We start from the raw sequence: 26,459 nt of genomic DNA on the forward strand, positions 1-26,459 counted from the left end.
TGCTTAGAGGTAGAAATGGCCGCCTTACCTCTTAGGCCTCTTTCTGGCTGCACAGGTTGCACCAATGATATTTCTCCCCTGCACGTAAGCACTCGAGCTTTTGTGGCATATACCATTAATCTTTGATAAATGCAGGTACCACCTCTAGGACTCACACCTTCCGTATATCTATAAGGAGACCCTGTCTCACGCATCCCAGTAAAGGAAGATGTGCCAACACATGCCTGGCTCTCACCATCCACTAGAAGAGGTGCATCATTGATTGGCTATAATGTGGTATGATATAGAAAGGAATGGAGAAATTATCACCTCTTCGGTGCGTCAGGAGATGGAGACCCAATATTGACAATCTCTCTAATGTACAGTATAGCCATGACCGTAAGGGTATGTGCACATGAAAAACCAAAGTGTTAGCTGGAAAAATGTAGCATAAAATACCAGCATTTTTAACATGTTGTTAGGCTACATTCACACGATGAGTATTTGGTCAGTATTTTACATCAGTATTTCTCAGCTACCGGTAAAACCAGGAGTGGAACAATCAGAGGAAAACTATAATAATAGAAACACAGGCACCACTCCTGCATTTTTCACCCACTCCTGGTTTTGGCTTATAAATACTGATAGAAAATACTGTCAAAATACTGAACATATGAGGGTGTCCTTATTTGGGTTTTTGCATGCATTTTTTTTTTCAATTAATTTGAATAGGTGAAAAACGCTGCAAATTAATAGAAAGCATCAACATGCGGCAGATATGAAAAAAATATTTTAGGCTAAGTTCACAGACACCGTTTTTTGCAGCATTTTTTTTCTGCATCCAAAACCTGCTCTCCTGCTCTCCTAACAGTAAAAATGACAGCGGGGTGCAGATTACATGTTCAATAAAATTAGTTTTATTCACCAAAAAATGCTTTTTCCACTTTCTCATTTCTTTCTATTAGTAAATAAATGGCTGAAAGAATTGACATGCTGCAGATTTCAAAAACGCTGCAGTTTTCAAAGTGAAGCAGAAAAAAAATTATGTGCAAAAGTTTTCTGAAATCTCATATCTTTCGCTGGCACTTTAAAAAGCAGGTTTTAATTTGCATTGAAAATGCTGGAAAAATGCTGGAAAAAAAAAGCTGCATGTGAATATAGCCTAATAATAAGCAGCATGTGCATGAGATTTCAGAGATCTTATTCACTTTGCTCATACTGTAAACTGCAGATTTTTTTTGCCATTGAAATAAACCGGAAAAAACTCAGTGTGTGAACAATCCTAAAGTGTAAAATCCTCAGTGTTCTGTAAATATTCATTGCAACAGGCAACAAGGGAGATGCTGCAGGATGACACTGCGGATCACATGAATTTCAGAGGGAATGCCAGACGCTACAGATAATAAAATACTAACGTTAACAAATAACATGTGCAGGACACAATATCAAGTTTATAATAAAACGTTCTTTATTTCATCACATTACAAAACATAGATAAACACATGACTCGAAAAAAGCTAAAAAATAAACAGGTGGATAAAAATCAAATTGCTGGTTTGTGTCCACCTTTCTGAGGTTTCTAGCTTTCTGTCCACTTCTGTGAGGTTTTCTTTTTAGCTTTCTTCAAGTCATGTGTTTTTCTATTTTTTTAATGCAATGAAATAAAGAACAATTTATTATGAACTTGATATTATGTCCTGCAAATGTTATCTATTGGAATTGTTCGCTTGTGTTACCTTAGGAGATATACTACAGGGACTATTATTGGTGTTGTTGAGATGATAAAGTCAGAAGAATGTCATAAAATTGCCATTTAGCAGTCTTTTAATGGAAAAATACTGCCCTTCAAGGAAATAATTATATGATGCCTTGTTGATTTTGTAAATTTGCCCACTGACAAAGACATGAACAGTCTATAATTTTAAGAGTAGGTTAATTTTAACAGAGACAGCCCGGACTGCTGCTCCAAAGGGGCTCAAGGAAGGGCAACATGACTAGGAGGGATGCTAGGCCAGAGGGTATAGCAAAGGGTTAAGATGTGAGCTATTTTGGGAGGGAAAATCAGGAGGTGGGGCTACAGGAGTTATAGGGACATTGGATTGGTTAGGGTTAGGTCAGTGTGGTTTAGTATATATAGGGCAGAGTTGTTGGGGGTTGGTCATTCGGCACCTGGAAGACATTTGGAATCGCCCACCCACCCGCCTTATTTTCGAGATGTCTGGATCAAGGTGGAAGAGAAGAAGAGTGAATTCGTGGCAGCAGTTGGCGGAAGGGAGGGGGGTATTTGAAGTCAGTGGATTGCACAAAGAGCGGGGGGGGAACCCAGTGCAGGAGCGGGTTACCCCTGGTGGTGCAATGGTGTGCTGGTTAAGGTGGGTCCCTGCTGTGCTGGGTCACAGCGGGGCATGTTAATGTGGGTCCCTGCTGGGCTCGGTCCCAGCAGGTCAGTGGTTGGGCAACACTCGGCTGGGTGTCCTCGAGTCGGTGTGGTGCGGCTGAGGGCACATGGTGGAACTGATGTTGCAATCATGTACAGTGGTACTCTTCAATTACCAACCCCTCCTTTGCTGGTGGTTATGTTTTATTGAATTATTACTATGTTTATGGATAAAGTGTTATTATTTTGGTGATAATAAACGGGGCTGCTGTGGCCTTTACATCCAATGTCACGCAGTCTCGTGTTTTATTTTAGGTTAAGAGGTTAAAGCAGGTAAGGCCGCCAGTCAGACTTTCCATAGTCATGAGAGATAGAATATCCAAAATAAAATCCAGAAAATCACATTATATATATTATGTAAATTTATTTGCATTTTGCAGAGAGAAATAAGTATTTGATCCTTCTGGCAAACAAACCTTAATATTTGGTGACAAAACCTTTGATGGCAAGCAGCAGTCAGATGTATTTGTAGTTGAATATGAGGTTTGCGCACGTCAAGAGGAATTTTGCTCCACTCTTCTTTCCAGATCATCTCTAAATCATTAAGATTTTGAGGCTGTCGCTTGGTGACTCGGAGCTTCAGCTCCCTCCATACGTTTTCTATGGGATTAAGGTCTGGAGACTGGCTAGGCCACTCCATGACCTTAATTTGATTCTTTTTGAGCCACTCCTGTGTTGCTTTGGCTGTATGTCTTGGGTCATTGTCGTGCTGGAAGACCCGGGCACAACCCATTTTTAATGTCTGGTGGAGGGAAGGAGGTTGTCACACAGGCTTTTACAGTACATGACTCCATCCATTGTCCCATTGATGTGGTGAAGTTGTGTGTGCCCTTAGCAGAGGAACAGCCCCAAAACATAATATTTCTACCTCCATGCTTGACAGAGGTCACAGGCAGCATTTCTCTTCCTCCAAACATGGCGAGTTGAGTTAATGCCAAAGAGCTCAATTTTTGTCTCATCTGACCACAGCACCTTCTCCCAATCACTCTCAGAATCATCCAGGTGTTCATTGGCAAACTTCAGATGGGCCAGCACATGTGCCTTCTTGAGCAGTGGGACTTTGTGGGCACTGCAGGATTTTACGCCATTACAGCGTAATGTGTTACCAATGGTTTTCTTGGTGACAGTGGTCCCAGCTGCCTTGAGATCAGTAACAAGACCCCCCGTGTAGTTTTAGTCTGATCCCTCACCTCCTTAATGATCCTAAATATCCCACGAGGTGAGATTTTGCATGGTGTTCCAGATCGATGTCAATTGACACTCATTTTGTATTTCTTCCATTTTCTTACTATTGCACCAACCATTGTCTCCTTCTCAACCAGCATCTTACTTTTGGTTTTGTAGCCAATTCCAGCCCTGTGCAGGTCTATGATCTTGTCCCTGACATCCTTAGGTTACTTTCACACATCAGGTTTTTCCCATCAGGCACAATCCGGAAAAAAACGGTTAAAACGGATCCGGTACCGCATCCGTTTTATCCCCATTGATTTGTATTGTCGCCGGATTGTGCCTGATGACATTGCGTTGCATCAGGCTTTTTCCGGATGCGACTTAATTAATGAATGCGGTGGCCGCATGGAACATTTCATGCAACGTTTTTTGTCTCATAAAAAAAAACGCACAGCGTCGGGTGCGGCGCTGTGCGGCATGGTGCATGATGAAAGTCTATGCACGCCAAATCCGGTGGCATGCATCAAACGCCGGAAGCATGTACCGGATTTGGTTTTTACTTCTGAGCATGCCCAGAAGTGATTCTCTGGCCTAAGAAAATCGGTGCGAGTGTAGTGCGATAAAACATCGGATTCCACTCGGACCAATTCTAGCCTGTGTGTCAGCACACATGAGCGATTATTTTCTCAGTCCTACTCGGACCGAGAAAACAATCGCAGCATTGCTGGGACTGTAATTCGAGACTGTTTTCTCTCGCACCCATTCAAGTGAATGGGGCGAGAGAAATATTGCACTGCACTCACGGTACACCGGTGTACCGTGCATGCAGAGTGAGAGTCGCAATAGCCGGCGACGGAGGAGAGAGGGAGATAAATCCCACCTTCCCCTCCTCCGTGCTGGCCCGCCCCTCCTGAGAGCCTGCCCACCCCCCGCAGCTGTAGTCCGCTCGCACGGTCGGACCGCAGACGCAGGGACACTAGAATGACACTCGGCTCCTGCTGTGCTGCCAGCACAAGCCGAGTGTCATGAGAGCATCGCAGAAGTGCGCTGTGTGGCCCCAGCCTCTCTCTCTCACACTCACTGACTCACTCACTGACTCATTCACTCACTCTCACCCACTCACCGATCACCGGCACCGCGCTGCACGGCTCTCACACTGCTGGCGGCTTCTCCTGATTTGAAAATGCCGACCGCCCATTATTCAATCTCGTATTCCCTGCTTTACCTGCCCACCGGCGCCTATGATTGGTTGCAATCATACACGCCCCCACAGTGACTGACAGCCTTCTCACTGCAGCCAATCACAGCCGCCGATGGGCGGGTCTATATCTTGCAGTAAAATAAATAAATAAATAATTTTAAAAAAAAACGGCGTGCGGTCCCCCCAATTTTGATACCAGCCAGGGTAAAGCCACACGGCTGAAGGCTGGTATTCTCAGGATGGGGAGCTCCACGTTATGGGGAGCCCCCCAGCCTAACAATATCAGCCAGCAGCCGCCCGGACTTGCCGCTTGCATTAGATGCGACAGTCCCAGGACTCTACCCGGCTCATCCCGAATTGCCCTGGTGCGGTGGCAATCGGGGTAATAAGAGGTTAATCATGGCAGGCATCTATGAGACACCCCAATGATTAACCTGTAAGTGAAAGTAAACACATACACCCAAAAAAATACTTTATTTGGAATAAAGGACAAAAAAACACCCTCTTTCACCATTTTATTAAAATCCCCAAACACCCCTCCAGGTCCGACGTAATCCACAGAGGTCCCTCGACGCTTTCAGCTCTGCTACATAAAGCTCACAGGAGTGGCCGTGGAACACCGCCGCTCTCTATCAGCTCCACGCAGCAACTGAAGGAGTCGCGCTGTCTGCGGTGACATCACTGAGGTAGTGTCGGGGTGTGTGGTGATGATGATGCATGCCGGAGTGCCGGTGTATGTGCGGTGATGGTGCATGCGGGAGTGCCGGGGTGTGTGCGGGATGATGCGTGCGGGAGTGCCGGGGCGTGTGCGGGATGATGCGTGCGGGAGTGTCAGGGTGTGTGCAGTGCAGTAATGGTGCGTTCGGGAGTGCTGGGGTGTGTGCGGGGATGATGCGTGTGGGAGTGCCGGGGTGTGTGCGGGATGATGCGTGCGAGAGTGTCGGGGTGTGTGCAGTGATGGTGCGTGCGGGAGTGCCAGGGTGTGTGCGGGGATGATGCGTGCGGGAGTGCCGGTGTATGTGCAGTGATGGTGCGTGCGGGAGTGTCAGGGTGTGTGCGGGGATGATGCGTGCAGGAGTGCCGGTGTATGTGCAGTGATGGTGCATTCGGGAGTGTCGGCGGGTGTGCGAGGATAATGCGTGCGGGAGTGTCGGGGTGTGTGCGGGTATGACGGGGTCTCTCCCTCTCTCTCAGCATTAAAAAAAAAAAAAAAGGATCCGTTTTTTACCGGATCCGTCGCATCAGTTTTTACACACTCTGACACGGATCCGTTGCGTCAGGCACAAATCGGATTGTGCCTGATTGCAAAATACTGATGTGTGAAATTAGCCTTAGAAAGCGCTCTGGTCTTGCCCATGCTGTAGAGGTTAGAGTCTGACTGATTAATTGAGGCTGTGGACAGGAGGGTTTTTTAAACAGGTGAAAATTTAAGACCGCTGTCTTTAATGCAGGTAACGAGTTGATTAGGAGCGTATAAGTTGTCTATGGGAGCCAGAACTCTTAATGGTTGGTAGAGGATCAAATACTTATTTCTCTCTGCAAAATGCAAATAAATTTACATAATTTATACAATGTGATTTTCTGGATTTTACTTTGGATATTCTATCTCTCACTGTTAAAATTAATCTACCCTTAAAATTATAGACTGTTCATGTCTTGTCAGTTGGCAAACTTACAAAATCAGCAAGGGATCAAATAGTTATTTCCTTCACTGTCTACAAGGTTACATGCAGATTTCTCTTAGAACATTGTTGACAATAGTACCAACAAACCGAACAAAGTTATGGCTATAGACATCAGTTTTATTCTTAATCGTAAAAAAAAAAAACAAAAACTATCTCCAAATAGATCATAGCAAGTGTGAACAGGTCCCAGCTGCTATAATTACACAAAACACAAAGAAAAGTAAACAGCATGAGCTCACATGATTTGGCCTAGTTGTGCTGTTGTATTCTTTTGTATATGTTTTGTGTAGTTATAGCAGCTGTCACCTGTTCACACTCGCTATATTTTGAAGCGCAGCCTTTTGGTTTTTTTGCAGTATGTATTGGAGGTGTAGACAGCCTCCTGTTCTGACTGTGCTCTCCTCCCATGAGCCCCAGGGTGTTTTTTTTATCAGTGTTAGATCCTACATGCCTATATATTTGTATTTTTTTTAGTCCAGGAAAGGTATGATATTAGGGTAGAGTCCTATCAAAGAAATGTCACCTTGACGCGGTAAATGGGCACAAATGAATTGGCCAATTTTTGTGCTGAGAACCTTCATTTTTTTTAAAGTATATTCCATATAGCATTAATGCAGTTTAAAGTTAATAATGTTTGCATACATCTTAGCGCTTACAGAGTGCTGCTGTACTCTTTTGTTTGTTTTTCTTATGGTATGTGCACACGATCAGGACTCGCTGGGTCCTGACCTGCGGGGCCACGAGTCTCCTCCGCCGGAGACCGCAGCTGCTCGCGCCCAGGATCTGGGCTCGGGCAGTTGCGGTCTTTTGCTGTGTTCTCCCTGCTGAGAACACTTGCGTCTTTGAATTGATTGAATGCTTGTGGCTCGGGAAGCTGCATTGCAGGTCAGATTATGCTGTGGGCAGTACACACACAGTGGGCATAGGATTTCTAGAAATCGCATCCACTGTGCTTGTCCTGTACAATGTAGCATTTTGGACGCAACTCAAACATGCTGTGTCCAAAACATTGTGAACCCTGATCGTGGGCATACAGCCTTAATGGTAATCTAGCTGTTACTTATGACACCCTCTGATAAATTAGTATGCAGACTGAGCCAATCAGAGCAAGTATGTTATGGGCATAAACAGCTGTCTAATGTCTAGCGTCTTTAGGTCTTTACCTAAGGCCTCATTCACACATCCGTGTTGCATGTACGTGTTGTATCCATTTTTTTCCTGGATACAGCACATACTCATTATAATCTATGGTGTTATTCAGATGTTCATTTTTTTTTTCGGCAGCACGGAGGACAACATGCAATACCAGTGTATAGTCCGTTTAAAACACATACAGCATACGTATAGCATCAGTGTGTAATACGCGTGTTGTATGTGTTTAACATTGCAAAGTATAGAAGAAGCTTTGTAATATAATAATTTATTTAAAAAAAAATTGTTTTAAAAATTTTATTTGTAATCCATTTAAAAGGGGTTTTCCAGTTCTTTAAAACTTTGGGTCAGACCATCAATATTAAATTGGTGGGGGTCCTGACAAGGAGCTTCTTTAAGGCCAGTGCATGACTCTCCATGATTCACCAGTCTGCTTTTAGTAATCGTTGTGCCTTACATTCCAGCTTTTTCCTATTCAAATACATAGGACTAAGCTGTAATACCCAGGACAGCCACCATGAAATGTATGGCGCGGTGCTGAACAAAGCAGTGTAAAATCAGTCAGGTGGGTGCAGCGCTAGCATGCCCCTTTGAAGGGACTCTGTCAGCATGTTTCTGCAATGTAATCTGAGGACAGCATGCGCAAGAAGTAAAACAGAGAATTCAGCCCTGCGTCCACTCTTTACCTACAATGTTAGTTTAAACCTCTTATCTTTATCATTAGTGGGTCTCAGCAGTGTATGAGCTGTAGTCCAACTCGGCCCCCTCTATGAATTGCACTTTCAGTCTATGGAAATGTACAAATGAAAGCCAAGGTGGGGGCAGCTCTCCCAGAACTGCTACATATAAAATCTAAAATCTTTCACTGTGTTAGAATGGCTGCACCCAGTAATCTAAGTGATACATTGTTGAACTATGGGCCTCTTTGCCTACATCATGCTGCTCTTAGAGGAGGTAGGAAAAACCTGCTGACAGATTCCCTTAAAGCAGTTAATTACAGACTGAGAAAGAGAAAGACCACCACCAATACAATATAAATGGTGCTTACTAACAACAGACAAGAATTGTATAGACTTACATAACCTCTTTAAGGATATGTTCACATGAGCGTATGACTTGGACAAATCCAATGCAAGAAAATATTATTCAATGAGGGAGAGCAGATGGTCGGCTTTTTTCTCAAACAGATTCTGGATGAGAGAAAAGTCACAGCATGCTGCAATTGTCAGCAAGAGACGTGTCACTCCCACCCATACAAGTCTATGGGTATGAGTGGAACATCGGACTGCACTCTGATGACATACGAGTGCAGTGCGATAATTGCATCAGCTGACAATGGAGAAGATAGGGAGATTAGTTCCTCCCTCTCCTCTGCAGCTGTGATCAGATCGCAGGGTCGGATCATAATATAATGACACTTGGCTTACGCTGGCAGCAGAGCCTGAGCCGAGGGTCATTAGCATATCACATCCGATACACTCACATCGCATGCCATACCATCATGTGAATCCAGTCTAAGTGGTGCCTCCCAAATTGAAAATCATGATTTACTAATTATACAAAAATTAATTTCACATATTTCTGCCTTTTTTTTCCACATAAAAGATTCCAGACCTATAAGAGAATACAATAAAAGAACTGGGCAGACAAGAGGAGGGCTATACTGGTGCTCACTGGAGCAGGGATATCCAGTTTCTTTTTCTAACAAGATGAAGCATCAGGAGACTGGAGATAGGGGCAGTAGATTTGCCGATTTCTCTCAGAAGTTCCTATTTTCTCTGAATACAGACTTGTACTGTAGAAACATTACTAATAAGTGTGAGTGATGTGATTGATGGCAATCTGTGTACAGCACTAAGTAATGTGTTGGCGCTATATAAGCAAATAGGTAAAAATAAAATTATAAAGTGATGTATTTTATAATCAATAAACTATGTTCACTCGAAGGAGTGCTGGTCAAATTACACATTGTACATGATAAATGATGTATATTTACCGAGTTCTGTAATTCATTAATTAAACTATTGCTTATAAGGAAATATTGTGAATATTCAGTAAATCATTGAACATCAGGTGATGGGAGATAAGACCGGACCCCACTCAGAACGGGTTTACATTGCAGAGCAGTGTAATCACCAACAATATGTTATACAGGGGCTGTAAAGTGTAAGGTCTCTTTCACATTGCGTTTCAGTGGCTCCGTCGGGGCATGCGTCCGAAATCCCGCCCCTCCACCCACAAAACGTGTTTCGGATGTATGCGCCGACATGGCCATTGAGTATAATGGAGCAGACAGAGCAAGCGTATGTTCTGTCTTGCACCATTTTCGGGTGTATACGCTTTCTGCAGTCAGATGCCCAGACATAGCAGACTACGTTCAGGTGTCCGACTGCAAAAAGCGTATACATCTGAAAATGGTGCAAGACAGAGCATACACTTGCTCTGTCTTCTCCATTATACTTAATGGCCCTGTCGGCACGTTTTGTGGGGGGGGGATTTTGGGCGCATGCGCCGATAGAGCCACTGAAACGCTATGTGAAAGGAGCCTTAAACATGTCTACATTATAAATACATGAAGCTCAAGGATCATGGATTGTATGTCTATACATCACGGTATGGTATATCTATAACTGAGAGATGAGACCGGATGCAATCATGTATGGGTGTATGGATATTGGTAAAGGCACACATTGTTTTTGGCCTGGGGTCCAGGATGTTCAATCTACAACATGGACCCCAAAGTTCAGACTTAATTTATATTACTGGTCTTCAGGACTCCCTCAGGGTTAAGAGGATATTGACTATGGGTGCAGAAGGTGGCGGCCTGCCTTCGACACCAGGACACGTTCTGGAAAAGATTGCAGTAAAGTAAAGCTATTGTTTATGAAGGAAGTTGTGTATCCGAGGCTTGACACATGTATCTTACAATGTTTGTTTTGCTTGGATGTGCCATTGACAAGCTCTCTGGCGATATGTTACAAACTCTTCCAGCTGGACAGAGTCTGAACTGTATTATAGTGCTAGAAATACATGGATAAATAAATACATACACGTTGTGTTGTCACAATGTCAGGTATTGTAGAACAGCCTGCTCATATACTTTGAGCTTTATACTTCTTGTTTTCATGTGTTTATTCTTTGCGAGAAATTTACAAAAGGACTTGCCAGCGAGTCATAGACATAGCACAGATAGCGAAATCAGGAGGGATGGTGGTGGTGGTGAAGGTGGTGATGGTCCACTGCAGCCTCTTTCTTTGTGTGATTCCATGTAAATTCATCTCAAGGATCCGAAATAAGCCCTTACCTCATAAAAACATTTACATAGACTTGTGATCAATTTATTACATGGAGTTACATAGTTAGGCTGGACTCACAGGATGGTATCACAGCTGATGCGAGTGCATCAGATGTGATAAGCTAATGACCTTCAGCTACTGCTGTGCTGCCAGTGTTAATCAAATCACAGCTGAGGAGGAGAGGGAGGGATTAATCTCCCCATCTCCTCCATTGTCAGCTGATGCGATTATCACACTGCACTTGGATGTCATCCGAGTGCAGTCCAATGTTTTACTCGCACCCATAGACAATCGCAGCATGCTACGACTTTTTTCTTATCCAGAATCTGGATGAGAAGAAAGCTGACCATATGCTCTCCCTCATTGAATAACATTGATCCTAATGTCAATACAAGATTTTCTCGCATTGCACTCATCTGAGTCATACGGTCGTGCGCGCATACCCTTAAGGGTGCTTTACACGCTGCGACATCGCTAGCGATCTCATTAGCGATGTGACACGCTAGATCGCAGATGCGATTTGCCGAGATCGCACATAGGTCGTTTTTTAAAAGCGCTGGTCACGTGTGCGATCTAAGCAGATCGCATCTGCGATCTAGCGTGTTACATCGCTAACGAGATCGCTAGCGCTGTCGCAGCATGTAAAGCACCCTTTAAAATGGATCTGTCAACAGATTTTACAATAGACAATGCAAACATTTTTAAATACTTCTCTTGGACTTGATGAGACTAGTGTAATCACTTTAAAATGTTATGTCAGAATGGCTCTCTAATCTTCTTGATATGAAAATGTGTATTTCAGGAGTCCAGCTATAAAAAGGAATAGTTTGTGAGTCTCACCAAACCAATCTCCATCCATCAAGTCTGACAGCTGCAGATTGTACTGACCAATGATAGATGTCAGCAGCAGTAGGGAGGAGGGACACTGAGGAGATCTCAATCAAGCTAAGAGGGAGTATACTGAGTTTAAACTTAAATAAAAAGGTTTTACTGTTATTTTAATATGGATTGTGGAATATTCTGCAGTCATGGGTGCTGTGGGGCACTAGGTCACCCTTCCTGCTTGTTCCCTGTAGATGAGAGAGTGCTTAGTGCAAGGCACCTTTAGGGACCACTGAGGGCTCACCATGACATAGCAGTGGGCTTCATATAGTCTAATCAGAATAGTAAACTGAGAACCTCATGTCCGGTTTTGTAAAAAAACGGACAGCACTCGGACCTATGTTATTCAATGGGGCAGTGCAGATGGGCGATTGTTATCACTGACAGAATCTGCGTGAAAAAAAATTGCAGCGTGCTCATTTTTCCTCCGGAAATCAGATTAGACTCACCCATTTATGGATCAAAGAAAAAAAAAAATCAGATGCCACAGTATAGTATACGATCTTTACAAATACATTGTAATTCTGTAACATCGCAAACTGCAAAGGTTCGGTAAATTATATTAAAAGCTGCTGTTGTAAAGAAATTGAATACAGACTGCATGTGGATGACAAGTGAGAAAAAAAATTGTCCCACTTATCTGCATGAAAATCCGACCCATATTTATACACTCGTGTGACCCTAGCCTTGCAGTCATAAGGTATTAATCCATGGAGTCTGTCAGTTTTTTAATCTGTTGACGATCAACTTTTGGGGCACCAACCACAACCACCCTCCCAGACACTGTTCAGAGAGATCACTGTTTTCCTTCATCGTACATTTCCCATTTAAGAAGGGTCTACAAGTTCTCAATATCATTCAGGTCAGGTGAGGAAGGGGAAATGGCATTATTCTTTCACCTTTAAAGCCCTTTACTGATTAGTTAAGCAGTGGTGGACTAAAATGCATTCGAATGACCATTGTTCTGCCTAAAAAATAATGGTTTTCTTGAAAGATGTGGACTTTTTTTCTAGTATCTTCTAAAAACTGGCATTAACTGTGGGAGTTGATTTTTTTAGTCCATCTCCAACTTGAAAAGGGCCAACTAGCTCATATTTTATAACACCAGCCCAGAGCAGTCAATCATCTCCACCTTGCTGGCTTCTGAGTCGTCATGGAGGTCTGTGCCGGTTACTGATCTAGCCATGGAGCCATCCATCTGGTCCGTCTAGAGTCATTGTCATCTCATCAGTCCATAAAACCTTTGGAAAATCTGTCTTCAGATATTTGTTGGCCCAGCCATGAGGTTTCCACTTCTGTGTCTTGTTCAGTGGTGGTGGGTTTCAGACTTCCTTACTTCGGCCATGCCTCTGAGCATAGAACACCTTGTACTTCTGGTCACTCCAGGGAGGTTGCAGTCTTAGAATATGACAGGACTGGAAAATAATAAGTTTTTGCTGTGTCCCTCAGTAAAACAATTTCTGACTTTTCAGAGTCAGTGAAATCTATTTTTTGGCCCATTTTGCCCAAGGAGAACAAGCCGCTTAATAATTCTGAACACATTGATAAAGTGTGTTCATATCCATAGACTATATCCTCCCTCATTAATCAAATACACATCAGCTGATCTGCTGCATCAATTAAGCATTCAACTTTATATAGCTTGGAGTCAGTGGCGTTACTAGATTTGATGGAAAGTTTTGACATGGACCACACAACCGTACACTGACACTCGGAGAACGGGATAATGACGCCGACCCTCGGGGTACAGAATAATTACACTGACACTCGGGGTATGGGATAATTATGCTGACACTCGGTGTACGGGATAGTGTCGATGACACTTGGTTTCCCATGATCTAAACTTCCTCTTTCTAACAGCAACCAGCATTCCTATGTTCTGATATCCATCTTGCCCTCAGCACCCAGCTTCCCCATGCTCTGCTATACATTTTTCCCACAGCACCCAGCTACCCCATGCTCTGCTATACATCTTTCCCACAGCACCCAGCTTTCCCATGCTCTTCTATACATCTTGTCCTCAGCACCCAACTTCCCCATGCTCTGCTATACATCTTTCCCACAGAACCCAGCTACCCCATGCTCTGCTATACATCTTTTCCACAGCAGCCAGCTTCCCCATGCTCTGCTATACATCTTTCCCACAGCAGCCAGCTTCCCCATGCTCTGCTATACATCTTTCCCACAGAACCCAGCTACCCCATGCTCTGCTATACATCTTTCCCACAGCACCCAGCTTTTCCATGCTCTTCTATACATCTTGTCTTCAGCACCCAGCTTCCCCATGCTCTTCTATACATCTTGTCCTCAGCACCCAGCTACCCCATGCTCTGCTATACATCTTTCCCACAGCACCCAGCTACCCCATGCTCTACTATACATCTTTCCCACAGCACCCAGCTTTCCCATGCTCTTCTATACATCTTGTCTTCAGCACCCAGCTTCCCCATGCTTTTCTATACATCTTGTCCTCAGCACCCAGCTACCCCATGCTCTGCTATACATCTTTCCCACAGCACCCAGCTACCCCATGCTCTGCTATACATCTTTCCCACAGCACCCAGCTACCCCATGCTCTGCTATACATCTTTCCCACAGAACCCAGCTACCCCATGCTCTGCTATACATCTTTCCCACAGCACCCAGCTTTTCCATGCTCTTCTATACATCTTGTCTTCAGCACCCAGCTTCCCCATGCTCTTCTATACATCTTGTCTTCAGCACCCAGCTTCCCCATGCTCTTCTATACATCTTGTCCTCAGCACCCAGCTACCCCATGCTCTGCTATACATCTTTCCCACAGCACCCAGCTACCCCATGCTCTACTATACATCTTTCCCACAGCACCCAGCTTTCCCATGCTCTTCTATACATCTTGTCTTCAGCACCCAGCTTCCCCATGCTTTTCTATACATCTTGTCCTCAGCACCCAGCTACCCCATGCTCTGCTATACATCTTTCCCACAGCACCCAGCTACCCCATGCTCTGCTATACATCTTTCCCACAGCACCCAGCTACCCCATGCTCTGCTATACATCTTTCCCACAGCACCCAGCTTTCCCATGATATCCGAGCTGTAAAATATGCAAAAAAGATAAAGATATGGACAAACTCACCTAATAATTCTGTTCACAGTGTACACATAATGGACAATGGTACATTTCTCATTTCTTGCATACTGATATTTTGACATTTAAAGGCGTATATTGTTGGGTTATAGTTAATGAATAAAATAATGGTCAATTATGCAAAAATGTTCTTTCATTGCATGGAATGGAATTAAATGGTTTGTAGCTTTAACTATCTCAAAGCAGCACAAGTTTTACAGCAGAGGTAAAATCTATCCCTTGTGTATAGCCACCGATACATCACAGGTCTGTTATTTATATAGTTAGTGGAGGTGAAGGACATCAGGGGCTACTGACATCACTGGAATAATGCACACTGGGACACATTTGTGCCATGACCGTGGCAACTTCATGAATACCCCCACTCGTATATACGCATACTTGTCCCCCACCCCCATATAATTTGCTGGAGGCGTTTCAAACCACATTAAATAAACAGAACCAGGTCTGAAAGGAGAAAAAGTTAATAATAGGGGCAGCTCTGCGTTTCATCTCAGGAAGGAAGCAATTGCCGGCGGTTTGCAGTTACTTTGGTTGCACAATTTGCAGGCCTCTCCTGTGGAGAGACTTGTGAAAGACAGGCATACCAAGATGGAAATACCAGGCTGTTAACCCACGCTGCCCTGCGCAATATCTGTCTAGGATCACTCAAGAGCGTCATAAGTATAGAAACACTGAGAAGTAAATGAAATGGAACATGCGAAGTCTGGAGAGTGTCAACAATTGGCAATATCATGGTAAATTACCGGGAGGGGGGGGTAACCCTCACATAACGTGATGCAAAAAGATGTAAGTTACCACAGTGACTATGTTAAAAAGTACAATTAAATCAAAACAAAGGGACTGAAGAAGATTGTGCCATTGTGAATGAGGTCCGGCTTCTTTAATCTCTGGGAGGGGAAGGCAAGGTCTGGATTTGCTTGGTAAGCATCTAAATGAGCCGGGGGATGCTTCTATTTGTCCCAGAGATCACAAAATTATGGAGTATCCGCTCAGCATCGAGGTCTTCGATCCAGCATCATGGTCTGTGCACCTGTAACTTGGGCTCCTATAAATGCAATACAATTCTGAAATGTCCTGTGCACTAGAACACATGGATATCATGGACTTATCATCTATAAGCTTCACCTTTATTCTTTATGCCCTGAACAAAAATATAAACACAACACTTTTGGTTTTGCTCCCATTTTTCATGAGCTGAATTCTAGATCTTAGACTATTTCTATGTACATAAAAAGTCTTTTTCTCTCAAATATTGTTCACAAATTTGTCTAAATCTTTGTTAGTGAACACTTCTCCTTTGCCGAGATAATCCATCTCTGGTGCCCCTGAGGCTACTGTCGCCACAGCGGTATTGCACCTCAGCCAAAGGTGTGGTGCCGCATCCTGGGTTAGAAAGAGGCCATCTACAGATTCCGAGTACCTCCGGCCCTGGAGTTGGGCGTGTCACATCCATCTCACAGGTGTGGCATATTAAGATGCTGATTACACAGCATGATTATTGCACAGGTGTGCCTTAGGCTGGCCACAATAAAAAGTCACTCTAAAATGTGCAGTTTTGTCACACATCACAATGCTATAGATGTCGCTAGTGTTAAGGCCTCTTTCACACGTATGTGCCTCCGGTACGTGTTTGCCAGTTTTCTCACGTACCGGAGACACATACACACGTAGACCTAAGTATTCCTATGGTTTTGGACACACGTAAGTATTTGCGCACGGAACGTGTGTCTGTTCCGTAACTATGTGTGTCCGTGTGTTTCTCATGCCGACATATCCGTTTTTCTCCGGCATCACGGGTGTCACACGGAACGCAAACGTGTCACACGTAATGCTAACGGACCACACGGATGTGTTCCGTGTGACACGCACTGGAGAAAAGACATGTGTCTGTGAGAAAATAAAAAACCTTTACTCACCTTCTCCTGCCCTGCAGTCTCTGCCGCTGCTGTCACTTGCTGCCGACCGCTGCTCATTATGCTCATTGCATATTCACTTCACTGCGGCCGGAAGCAGCAGCAGCGGGGAGTCAGCAGGACCGGACATCGAAGATCAGCACCACGGACAGCGACACCAGGGAAAGGTGAGTAGAAAGTTCCCGTTCGCCGTGTGTTATAACACACGGAGAACACACGTGTGCCATACACACGGCACACCGAGGGCAAAACGCACCTCTGACACGTCCGTGAAAAACGTGCGTGTTTTTCAGGGACGTGTGAAAGAGGCCTAAGGCAGTGTGTAATTTGGAAGCTGACTGCAGGAATGTCCATCAGAGCTGTTACCGGTGAATTGAATGTTCATTTCTCTACCATAAGCTTTCTCCAAAGGCGTTTTATAGAATTTGGCAGTACGTCCAATCGGCCTCACAACCACAGACCACGTGTAACCACGCCAGCCCAGGACCTCGACATCCAACATCTTCACCTCCAAGATCGTCTGAGACCAGCAACCTGACAGCTGCTGCAACAATCAGTGCATAACCAAAGATATTTTGCACAAACTGTCAGAAACCATCTTCAGGGAAGCTCATCTGCTGCTCGTCATCTTCATGAGGATCTCCACATGACTGCAGTTGTAACCAACTTGAGTGGGCAAATGCTCACATTCAATGGCATCTAGCATGTTGAAGATGTGTTCTCTTCACCGATGAATATTACTTTTCACTGAACAGGGCAGATGGCAGACTGTGTGTGTGGCGCCCTGGACTAGCCAGGTCATCACAGATAACACACAAACACCCCCACCCCCCATTAGACAGGGACACCAGCCAAACACAAAACCCTTGTTGCCTCCCTCCAGTGTCTGATGTCCACACCAGGTGGGGCGGAGCCAAGCAGTTGGCCCCACCCACCGAGGAGTTCACAGGCCTGGAGGCGGGAAAAGTGGTAGAACAGTGTTGGAGTTTGAGGAGTAAACACTTGGGTGTTTGGGTTTGTGGCCCAGGCACTGACAGCAAGGTTGGCAGACGGTGGTGGCCGTCTGCAGGAGTGGTGAAGCAACGTGGAACCGTAGGACCGGGGTCGGGCGTTGGCCCGCCGATACCGACCGGGGAGCGAAGTGAAGCCAGCACACATGGGCAGGGCCATCGGACCCGAACCAGGCTTGGAGCCGCCGATAATAGTCAAATCTGAATGTGACCGGAACCCCAGGGGTTTCCTAACAACCAAAGACCCGATAGAAGGCAACCGCCCACACCATGAGGGTATACAGCTACCGCCTAAGGCTAGAGACCCAAGGGCCAGCGCCTGCGGGCAAACGGGTTCCTCCGGCAACCATACACCGGGCAGCGGACTACCGTGGGGGATCCATAGTAGTCAAACAAGTACATCAAGGTGCAGGGAAAGACAGCCGCCATCACCTGTCCGGGGAGAGACACTGCAGCCGGCTGCGGGACCGGTCCATCCAGCGGTTTGGTTTACCGAGGACTTTGTGCATCTCTTGCTGAGTGAGTACAACCGCGCCGCGCTGTCCCTGCAACCCTGCACCTCACCAACCCTGCCTCCCCGTCTCACCACCGTGCCCCGGGACCACCGACCCCTACCCATGGAGGGGGTAAACAACATCCCAGTTGCTCCCTACCATCGCTCCCGGGATCCCCGTCACCAGCAGCGGTGGTGACCACCTTCACCACAACCCGTGGGTGGCATCACGGACTAAATCCCCCAAACCAACCACCCCTTTCACTCACGGGCGAGGAGCGCCACTCGAGTCCCCGGATCCGGCCCACCGCTCGAGCCACCGAGCAGCAGCAGCCGCACCAGTGCCGGACCCGAGCGTTAGCGAGCGCGCAGCAGCGGCGGCATCCTCCCCGCCCGCGACATGTGTATAGCGGTCATGTGGGTGAGCGATTTGCTGTTGTCAACATTGTGAATGGCATGGCCCATGGTGGCGGTGTGTTATGGGCATGCACATGTTATGGATAAAAAAAACCAACGAAAAAATCAGCTGGGGGTGAAGGGGTTAATAAAGTTTTGTAAAAGCAAAAAAAAAGTAAATATAAAATAAAAAAAAGCCGCTTTACATGCCAAAAAGAACCAAAAACCGCAGTGTTAAAAACTTATTAAGAAGCAATTAACCCCCCCCCCCCACAAATAGCCTAATCTGCAAAGATTCATAGGAAGGCCCCATGCTCATTAGGTAACGCTCACACGAGCGAATGAATCAGACAGGTGCAATGAGAGAAAGTCTCACATTGCACTTGGATCAATGTTATTCAATGGAGAGCAGATGGCCAGCTTTTTTCTCATCCAGTCCGATCCCGCCAATACCGATGTGCTCAGCTAATGGTCTGATAGCTCAGACCATCAAATGTTCATACAACAGGTATCACACCATTCCTCCAACACTCTCAATTTCTATGGAGTGAAATTGGCAGTCCAGATGCATCTGGCTTTGCTAATCTTGGCAAAACATGAAGGATGAACATTTATTAAAAATCCACAGAATGGGTAATAAATGTTTTATCGCTGGGGCTCCTCTATTGGGACCCCCATGATAACTATTGCAGAATGGAGCCCTGACCTCTCTGTTCCTCTTCATTGCATGCTTTCAGTGATAAGATCATGGATTGGAGTAAGGGGTACTTTGCACGCAGCAACATCGCTAGCCAATTGTAGTGATGCTGAGCGCTATAGTCCCCGCTCCCGCCGCCGATGCAATCTCTTTTGATAGCTGCCGTAGCAAACATTATCGCTACGGCAGCTTCTTACGCACTTACCTGCCCTGCGACGTCGCTCTGGCCAGCGATCCACCTCCTTCCTAAGGGGGCGGGTCCTGCGGCGTCACAGCGACGTCACACGGCAGGCGGCCAATAGAAGCGGAGGGGCGGAGATGAGCGGGACGTAAACATCCCGCCCAACTTCTTCCTTCCTCATTGCAGACGGAACGATGGTAAGGAAATGTTCCTCGCTCCTGCGGCTTCATACACAGCGATGTGTGCTGCCGCAGGAACAAGGAACAACATCGTACCTGTCGCTGCAGCGAAATTATGGAAATGACCGACACTACACAGATCACCGATTTTCGACGCTTTTGCGATCGTTTATCGGTGCTTCTAGGCTTTACACGTAGCGACGTCATTACCGGCGCCGGATGTGCGTCACTTTCGATTTGACCCCGCCGAGATCGCAGTAGCGATGTCGCAATGTGCAAAGTACCCCTAATGGTCCAACGTGAGCAGTGCTTCTCTAATCAGTCTATGGAGACAGCAAAATGGGGTGCTTGGCTGTTCTGTTTCAATCAGCCACACTGACATTGGGATGGCTCTGTGTATGCTTGACTCTGGCTCTAGTTAAAGTTCTCCTTAGGGCTCATTCACACGACCGTCCCATTTTTGCGGTCTGCAAAAAACGGTCCTGTTTTTTCACGGATGCATCCATGTGGCATCCGTTCCATTCCGTATACGGGCCGTGTGTCATCTGTGTGTCATCCCCGTGCCTTCCGTTTGTTTTGCGGACCGCAAAACACGGAAACAGCTAGATAGATAAATAGATGGATATATATATATATATAGATAGAGGGATAGATAAATAGATAGATAGATAATAGATGAGAAAGACATATATAATGTCCCACTCCCCAGCATTTTGCAATCTTGCACCCTTTTGTGACTTTCATGTGGCACTAAAGTGTGCATAGCCTTGTATTTAGCCAAAAAATAAATAATTTAAAAAACAAGGCGTGGGGTCCCCCTTATTTTTTGTAGCCAGCTCGGGGAAAGCAGACGGCTGCAGCCTACAGACCATAACTGTCAGCTTCACCTTGGCTGGTAATCCAAAACAGAGGGCACCCCACGCTGTTATTTTAAATTAATAAATTTAAAAAAAAAATGTGGGGTCCCCCCAAATTGCATCATCAGCCAACGTAAACAATGGACAGCTGTGGTCTGGTATTCTCAGACTAGGGAGGTCCGTGGTTCTTGGACCTTCCCCAGCCTAAGAATAGCAGGCTGCATCCTCCCCAAAAGTGGCACATCCATTAGATGCACCAATCCTGATGCTTTTCCCCAGCTAATCCGATGCCCTGGTGCGGTGGCAAACGGGGTAATATATGGGGTTGATACCAGATGTGTAATGTCACCTGGTATCAAGCCCTGGGGTTAGTGATGTCACGGCATCTATCAGATACCCGACATCAAACCCAGTCAGTAATTTAAAAAAAATAGATGACAAACAAATTTTTATTTGAAAAAAACTCCCCAACACATTCCCTCTTTCACCAATTTATTGAAAAGAAACAAAACTCCGGGTCCGGCATAATCCAATAAGGGGGTCTCACGACGATCCATACTCACTGTCTCAGTCAATGAAGAACAGAACGTTCCCCATTGACTGGGAGTGCAGTGCAGTGACCTGAGCTAACATCATGAGGGCGTGACCAGCGCTGACTTCAGGGGGTTAGCGAGATACATTACCTGCAGTGATGGAAGCCGCTTCACTCCTGACATCAGCGCTTGTCACTGACTTCTATGCCTGCCGCGTTCTCAGATCACCTCTCGCGAGCGGCCCGTAACATCACCGGTAGTCACAGTCTCGGGCCACCCGTGAGAGGTGATATGAGAACGCGGCTGTCAGTGACGAGCGCTGATGTCAGGAGGGCAGGACTTCATCACCACAGGCATTGAACTTTACTAATCTCCTGATGGCAATGCTCATCCCCGCAGCTGCTCGCACTGCAGTGCGGGCAGATGCTGACACTGCTGTGCGGGCATGCTTCTGGGGATTTTGCGGGCCCATTGACTTGTATTTAGTCACGGTCCGTTATTACGGAACAGAATAGGACATGTTTCATAATAACGGAACAAACATACGGCATCCGATCTGTTTTTTTGTAGGATTGGATGCACACGGAAGTGCTACCGTGTGCCATACGAAACTACACAAAACACATGGAGAAGATGGTCCTGTCCGTAAGTCTGCAAAAAACCAGGAACTGAACAGGACAAACGGAACAGTCATGTGAATGAGCCCTAACTGTGGTTGCGCAGTGAAGAGGACAGTGGGTTTATGGACACCACTCTACTACTACTGCTTTTTTTATTTTATATTTACTGGTTTTTGGCTTTTACAAAACTTTATTAACCCCTTCACCCCCAGCCGATTTTCTGTTTTCCGTTGGTTTTTTTGCTCCCCTTCTTTCGAGAGCCGTAACTTATTTGATTTTTTTGATCAATCTTGCCATGTGAAGGCTTATTTTTTGTGGGACGAGTTCTACTTTTAAATAAATCGATAAGTTTTACCATATAGTGTACTGGAAAACTGCAAAAAAATTCAAAAGGTGGAAAAATTGCAAAAAAAAGTGCGATTGTTTTTGGGATATTTAGTCACCGTGTTCACTATATGGTAAAACTGATGTGTCAATATGAGATCGGTACGAGTTTGTAGACACCAAACTTGTATAGGTTTACTTTTATCTAAGGGGTTAAAAAAAAAATCAGAAGTTTTCCCAAAGAAAGTGGCACAGTTTTTGCGTCATTTTCCGCAACCCGTAGAGTTCCCAGTTTTTGGGATCTATGGCTCAGTGACAGTTTATTTTTAACGTCTTAAGCTGGGGTTTTCAGTGGAACCAGTTTTGTGCAGATGCTACATTTTGATCGCCTGTTATTGCATTTTGTGCAAAATTTGTGGCGACCAAAAATCAAAATTTTGGCATTTGGAATTTTTTTGCCATTACTCCATTTATCAATCAGATTAATTGATTTTATATTTTGATAGATCGGGCATTTCTGAATTCGGCGATACCAAATGTGTGTATATTTTTTAACCCTTTAAATTTTCAATGGGGCAAATGAGGGGTAATTTGACCTTTTAGGGTTTTTTCTATATTGTTTTAATTTTTTAAAACTTTTCTTTTTACTTTTGTTTTATTTTACTAGTGCCCCTAGGGGACTATAAGGATCAGCAGTCTGATCGCTCATTTATTTCTGTTGATCACAGCCATGCAGCTGTGATCACCAGAAAAACTCACCTCTTGTCACTGGCAGCACTCGGCCATGTGAAACAGGAAGTGACTCATGAAAGCTACAGGTCACAGCTACAGGACCCTGTGCTAGCATGACAACCATTGGCTCACAGCGATCACGTCACAATGCCGCCGATGGAGCCAGGTAAGTGAAGATTTACCGTGGCTTGGATTTAAATCGCGATGTCACATTTTGACATTGCGGTTTAAGGAGTTAACAGGCACGGGTGGATTGCGGATCCACTTGTGCCTGCGAGGCACACATGTCAGCTGTTCAAATCAGCTGACATGTGCGCGGATCGCCAGCAGCTGTCGGTGATTACACTATGACCACTTAGGACGTACCAGTATGGCCCATGGTCGTTAAGGGTTTAATACAGTGATGTTGTGTATTACATGAGTGTTTAGTGTATCTCCTCATCGGACACTCACTAAAGACACGCAAGCGTTTTTTTACCTATGGATTTTCCTGCATCTAATTTAATCTGATAGGGAAAAAATCTGCACATAAAACTCAGCGCACCTGCAAGAGAAGTTGACATGTTGTGGATTTAAAAACATACCGCAGGTCAGGTCACACTGCAAAAAGGGGGTAGGAGATTTCGATAAATCCTATTTAGCTTGCTGGAACTGTAAAGCGGGCTTTACACACAGCGACATCGCTAACGATGTCGCTGGTGAAAGCACCCTCCCCCGTTGGTTGTGCGTCACGGGTAAATCGCAGCCCGTGGTGGACAACATCGCTAACACCCGTCGCTCATACTTACCTGCATAGCGACGTCGCTGTGGCCGGCAAACCGCCTCCTTTCTAAGGGGGCGGTTCATTTGGCGTCACAGCGGCGTCACTAAGCAGCCGCCCAATAAAAGCGGAGGGGCGTAGATGAGCAGCCGTAACATCCCGGCCACCTCCTTCCTTCTTCATTGTCGGCGGCCGCATGTACGGTGATGTTCCTCGTTCCTGCGGTGTCACACTTAGCGATGTGTGCTGCCGCAGGAACGACGAACAACCTGCGTCCTGCAACAGCAACGATAATCGGGAAAGGAACGACGCGTCAACGATCAACGATTAGGTAAGTAATTTTTATCGTTAACAGTCGTTCCTGCGTTTCACACGCAACGACGTCGCTAACGAGGTCGGACGTGTGTCACAAATTCCGTGACCCCAACGATATCTCATTAGCGATGTCGTTGCGTGTAAAGCCCGCTTAAGATGCTGAGTTTTTTGTGCAGCAAAAATACTGAACATCACAAACTCATTGTGGAAACTTAACCTAAGACAACATTCCACAGAAGATATTTCTAGTTCAAGTGCCATCTATGAAATACCAGATCGCACTCAGACCAATATTAATAGTACTTTTTAAGATCTTTTTTTTCATGGACCTCATGAAAAAAAATTGCTGCAGGTTCTAATCTTGGTCTTGTAAATTGTAACAACTGCTGATGTATAAAAGCGGGTGCCATACAGATGAAAAAAAAAATCATTTTTTTCTGGCTGAAAATCAGACGATTTTTTTTTTTATGCATTCGTGTTAATTCAGCCTATAGACGCATGTGAAATATCCCATAGATATAATGGCAGCAAAGGAGTTAAAATCTTTAATGGTAAAAGAAGTAAACACAGGGCAGCCTCCCCACTACATTCATTTCCTAATTAGCTGCTCTGTAATCAGCGCTTCCTTCCTTAAAGGTTTCAAGATGGATTTCAGCGCTGCGCTGTTTATACATTCACGGCATTACCGCAGCTTGGTCACTTTCATACAAACCAGTAAGATTACTAATTACTAATATCACAAAAGAGCTGCTACACAGTACAAACACTGAATGTCAACCAACATGTGGCAGTGGGCAATGATTGCTAATAGGAGAACATGGCCAAATGAAATATAATGTGGGGATTCCTCTGCATTCAGACAGATGAAGCTTCATTTACATTGAATCCCTCTGATCTTCACATATACAATGTCCCATTAGTATCGAAGAGTGTAGAATAATCAATATACAACACAATAATACAACAGTAAGGGGTTGACAGGAGCTCCGACGACCTGGCCTCGATGTAAGGGATATATAGGGTACCGAATAATTAGCATTGCAATGGCTGGGTTGGGGTGTAGTTTCACCATCCACCACAAGGTGGCACAGTGCCACCATAGTTCGGTTGGGGGGACGTGGATGAGCCCAGCAGAGTAGAAAAAGGAGGAGGTGTAGTTTAGGAGGGAGTAGTGAAGAAGAGATGGTAGAGAAAAGGCTTTGTAGACTTATTGGAGAGACACCTGTTCCTGAGAAATAGAAGGCTGCTCCTTTGGCCTGTGGACAGGGGTGGAAAACCACAGACGTAGAAAGCATGGGGCTAAGTCCTAGGGACCGCCACTGTGTAGGGACGCCATCCTGAAGTGGGGATCAGCATGGCCGAAATGTCCAAACCCGCAGGGAGAAAGGAAACCGGTGGGGGTCTCTGGCTGCCGTTGTAGTGGGAATCGTAAGAGAATGTATCACTCGCCCAGTGAAGAAATTGTGCCTTTCCTCTGGAAAAGAGACTTATTTAAAGTGAATAAAGACCAAATATTGGATGAACACAGGGAGTCTGTCTTTGATTCAGTGGGAGAAGGAGCTACACTGAAGGTAAGAAGAACATGATATCGGAGATCAGGCCCCACGCTAAAGTCAGTACTCAACCCATTCCTGTTTCATGGAGATAGGCGGTCGAGGGCGCAACTACTTATGCTGCTCTCGGTGGAACTCCAGGCGGCTCCTTCACTGTCATGGGGCAAATAGGGCACAATGTAAAAACTGACACAAGTCTCGGTGCAGAGTTCACATGGTGCATTTTTCTTGGCAATTTTTGCTGAAATGTTTAATTCAAATGAATTCAAAATGGTATATAAAAAAAAGCTATTTTAGTGCACTCTCTGGCCTTGATCCATCAAGGCCATTGTTTGAACACACCGGTCTTGATGAGTGGCCGTTGCAGAGTCAGAAGCACCAAATTCATTAAGAGGTGTGCACCCCTTAGGTCACGAGCACACATTGAGCATTTGGTGAGTTTTTTACCTCAGTATTTGTAGCCAAAACCAGGAGTGGAACAGTCAGAGAAAAAGTATCATAGAAGCACGGGCACCATTTCTGCATTTTTACTCTCTCTTAAGCCCGCTTTACACGCTGCAATGTATCTTACAATGTGTCAGCGGGGTCACGTCGTAAGTGACACACATCCGGCATCGTAAGGTACATTGCAGTGTGTAACAGCTACGTGGGATTGAACGGTAAAATGTTCATCGCACGCACGTCGTTCATTCCTCATGAATTGAACGTCAGATTGTTCATCGTATCCGGGGTAGCGCACATCGCAGTGTGTGACACCCCGGGAACGATGAGCAGATCTTACCTGCGTCCTGCGGCTCCCGGCCGGTAATGCGGAAGGAAGAAGGTGGGTGGGATGTTTACGTCCCGCTCAGCTCCGCCCCTCCGCTTCTATTGGCCAGCTGCCGCGTGACATCGATGTGACGCCAAATGTCCCTCCCACTCCAGGAAGTGGACGTTCGCCGCCCACATCGAGGTCGTATGGA

Source organism: Anomaloglossus baeobatrachus, chromosome 2 (assembly GCF_048569485.1).
Source record: "Anomaloglossus baeobatrachus isolate aAnoBae1 chromosome 2, aAnoBae1.hap1, whole genome shotgun sequence".
Lineage (NCBI taxonomy): Eukaryota > Metazoa > Chordata > Amphibia > Anura > Aromobatidae > Anomaloglossus > Anomaloglossus baeobatrachus.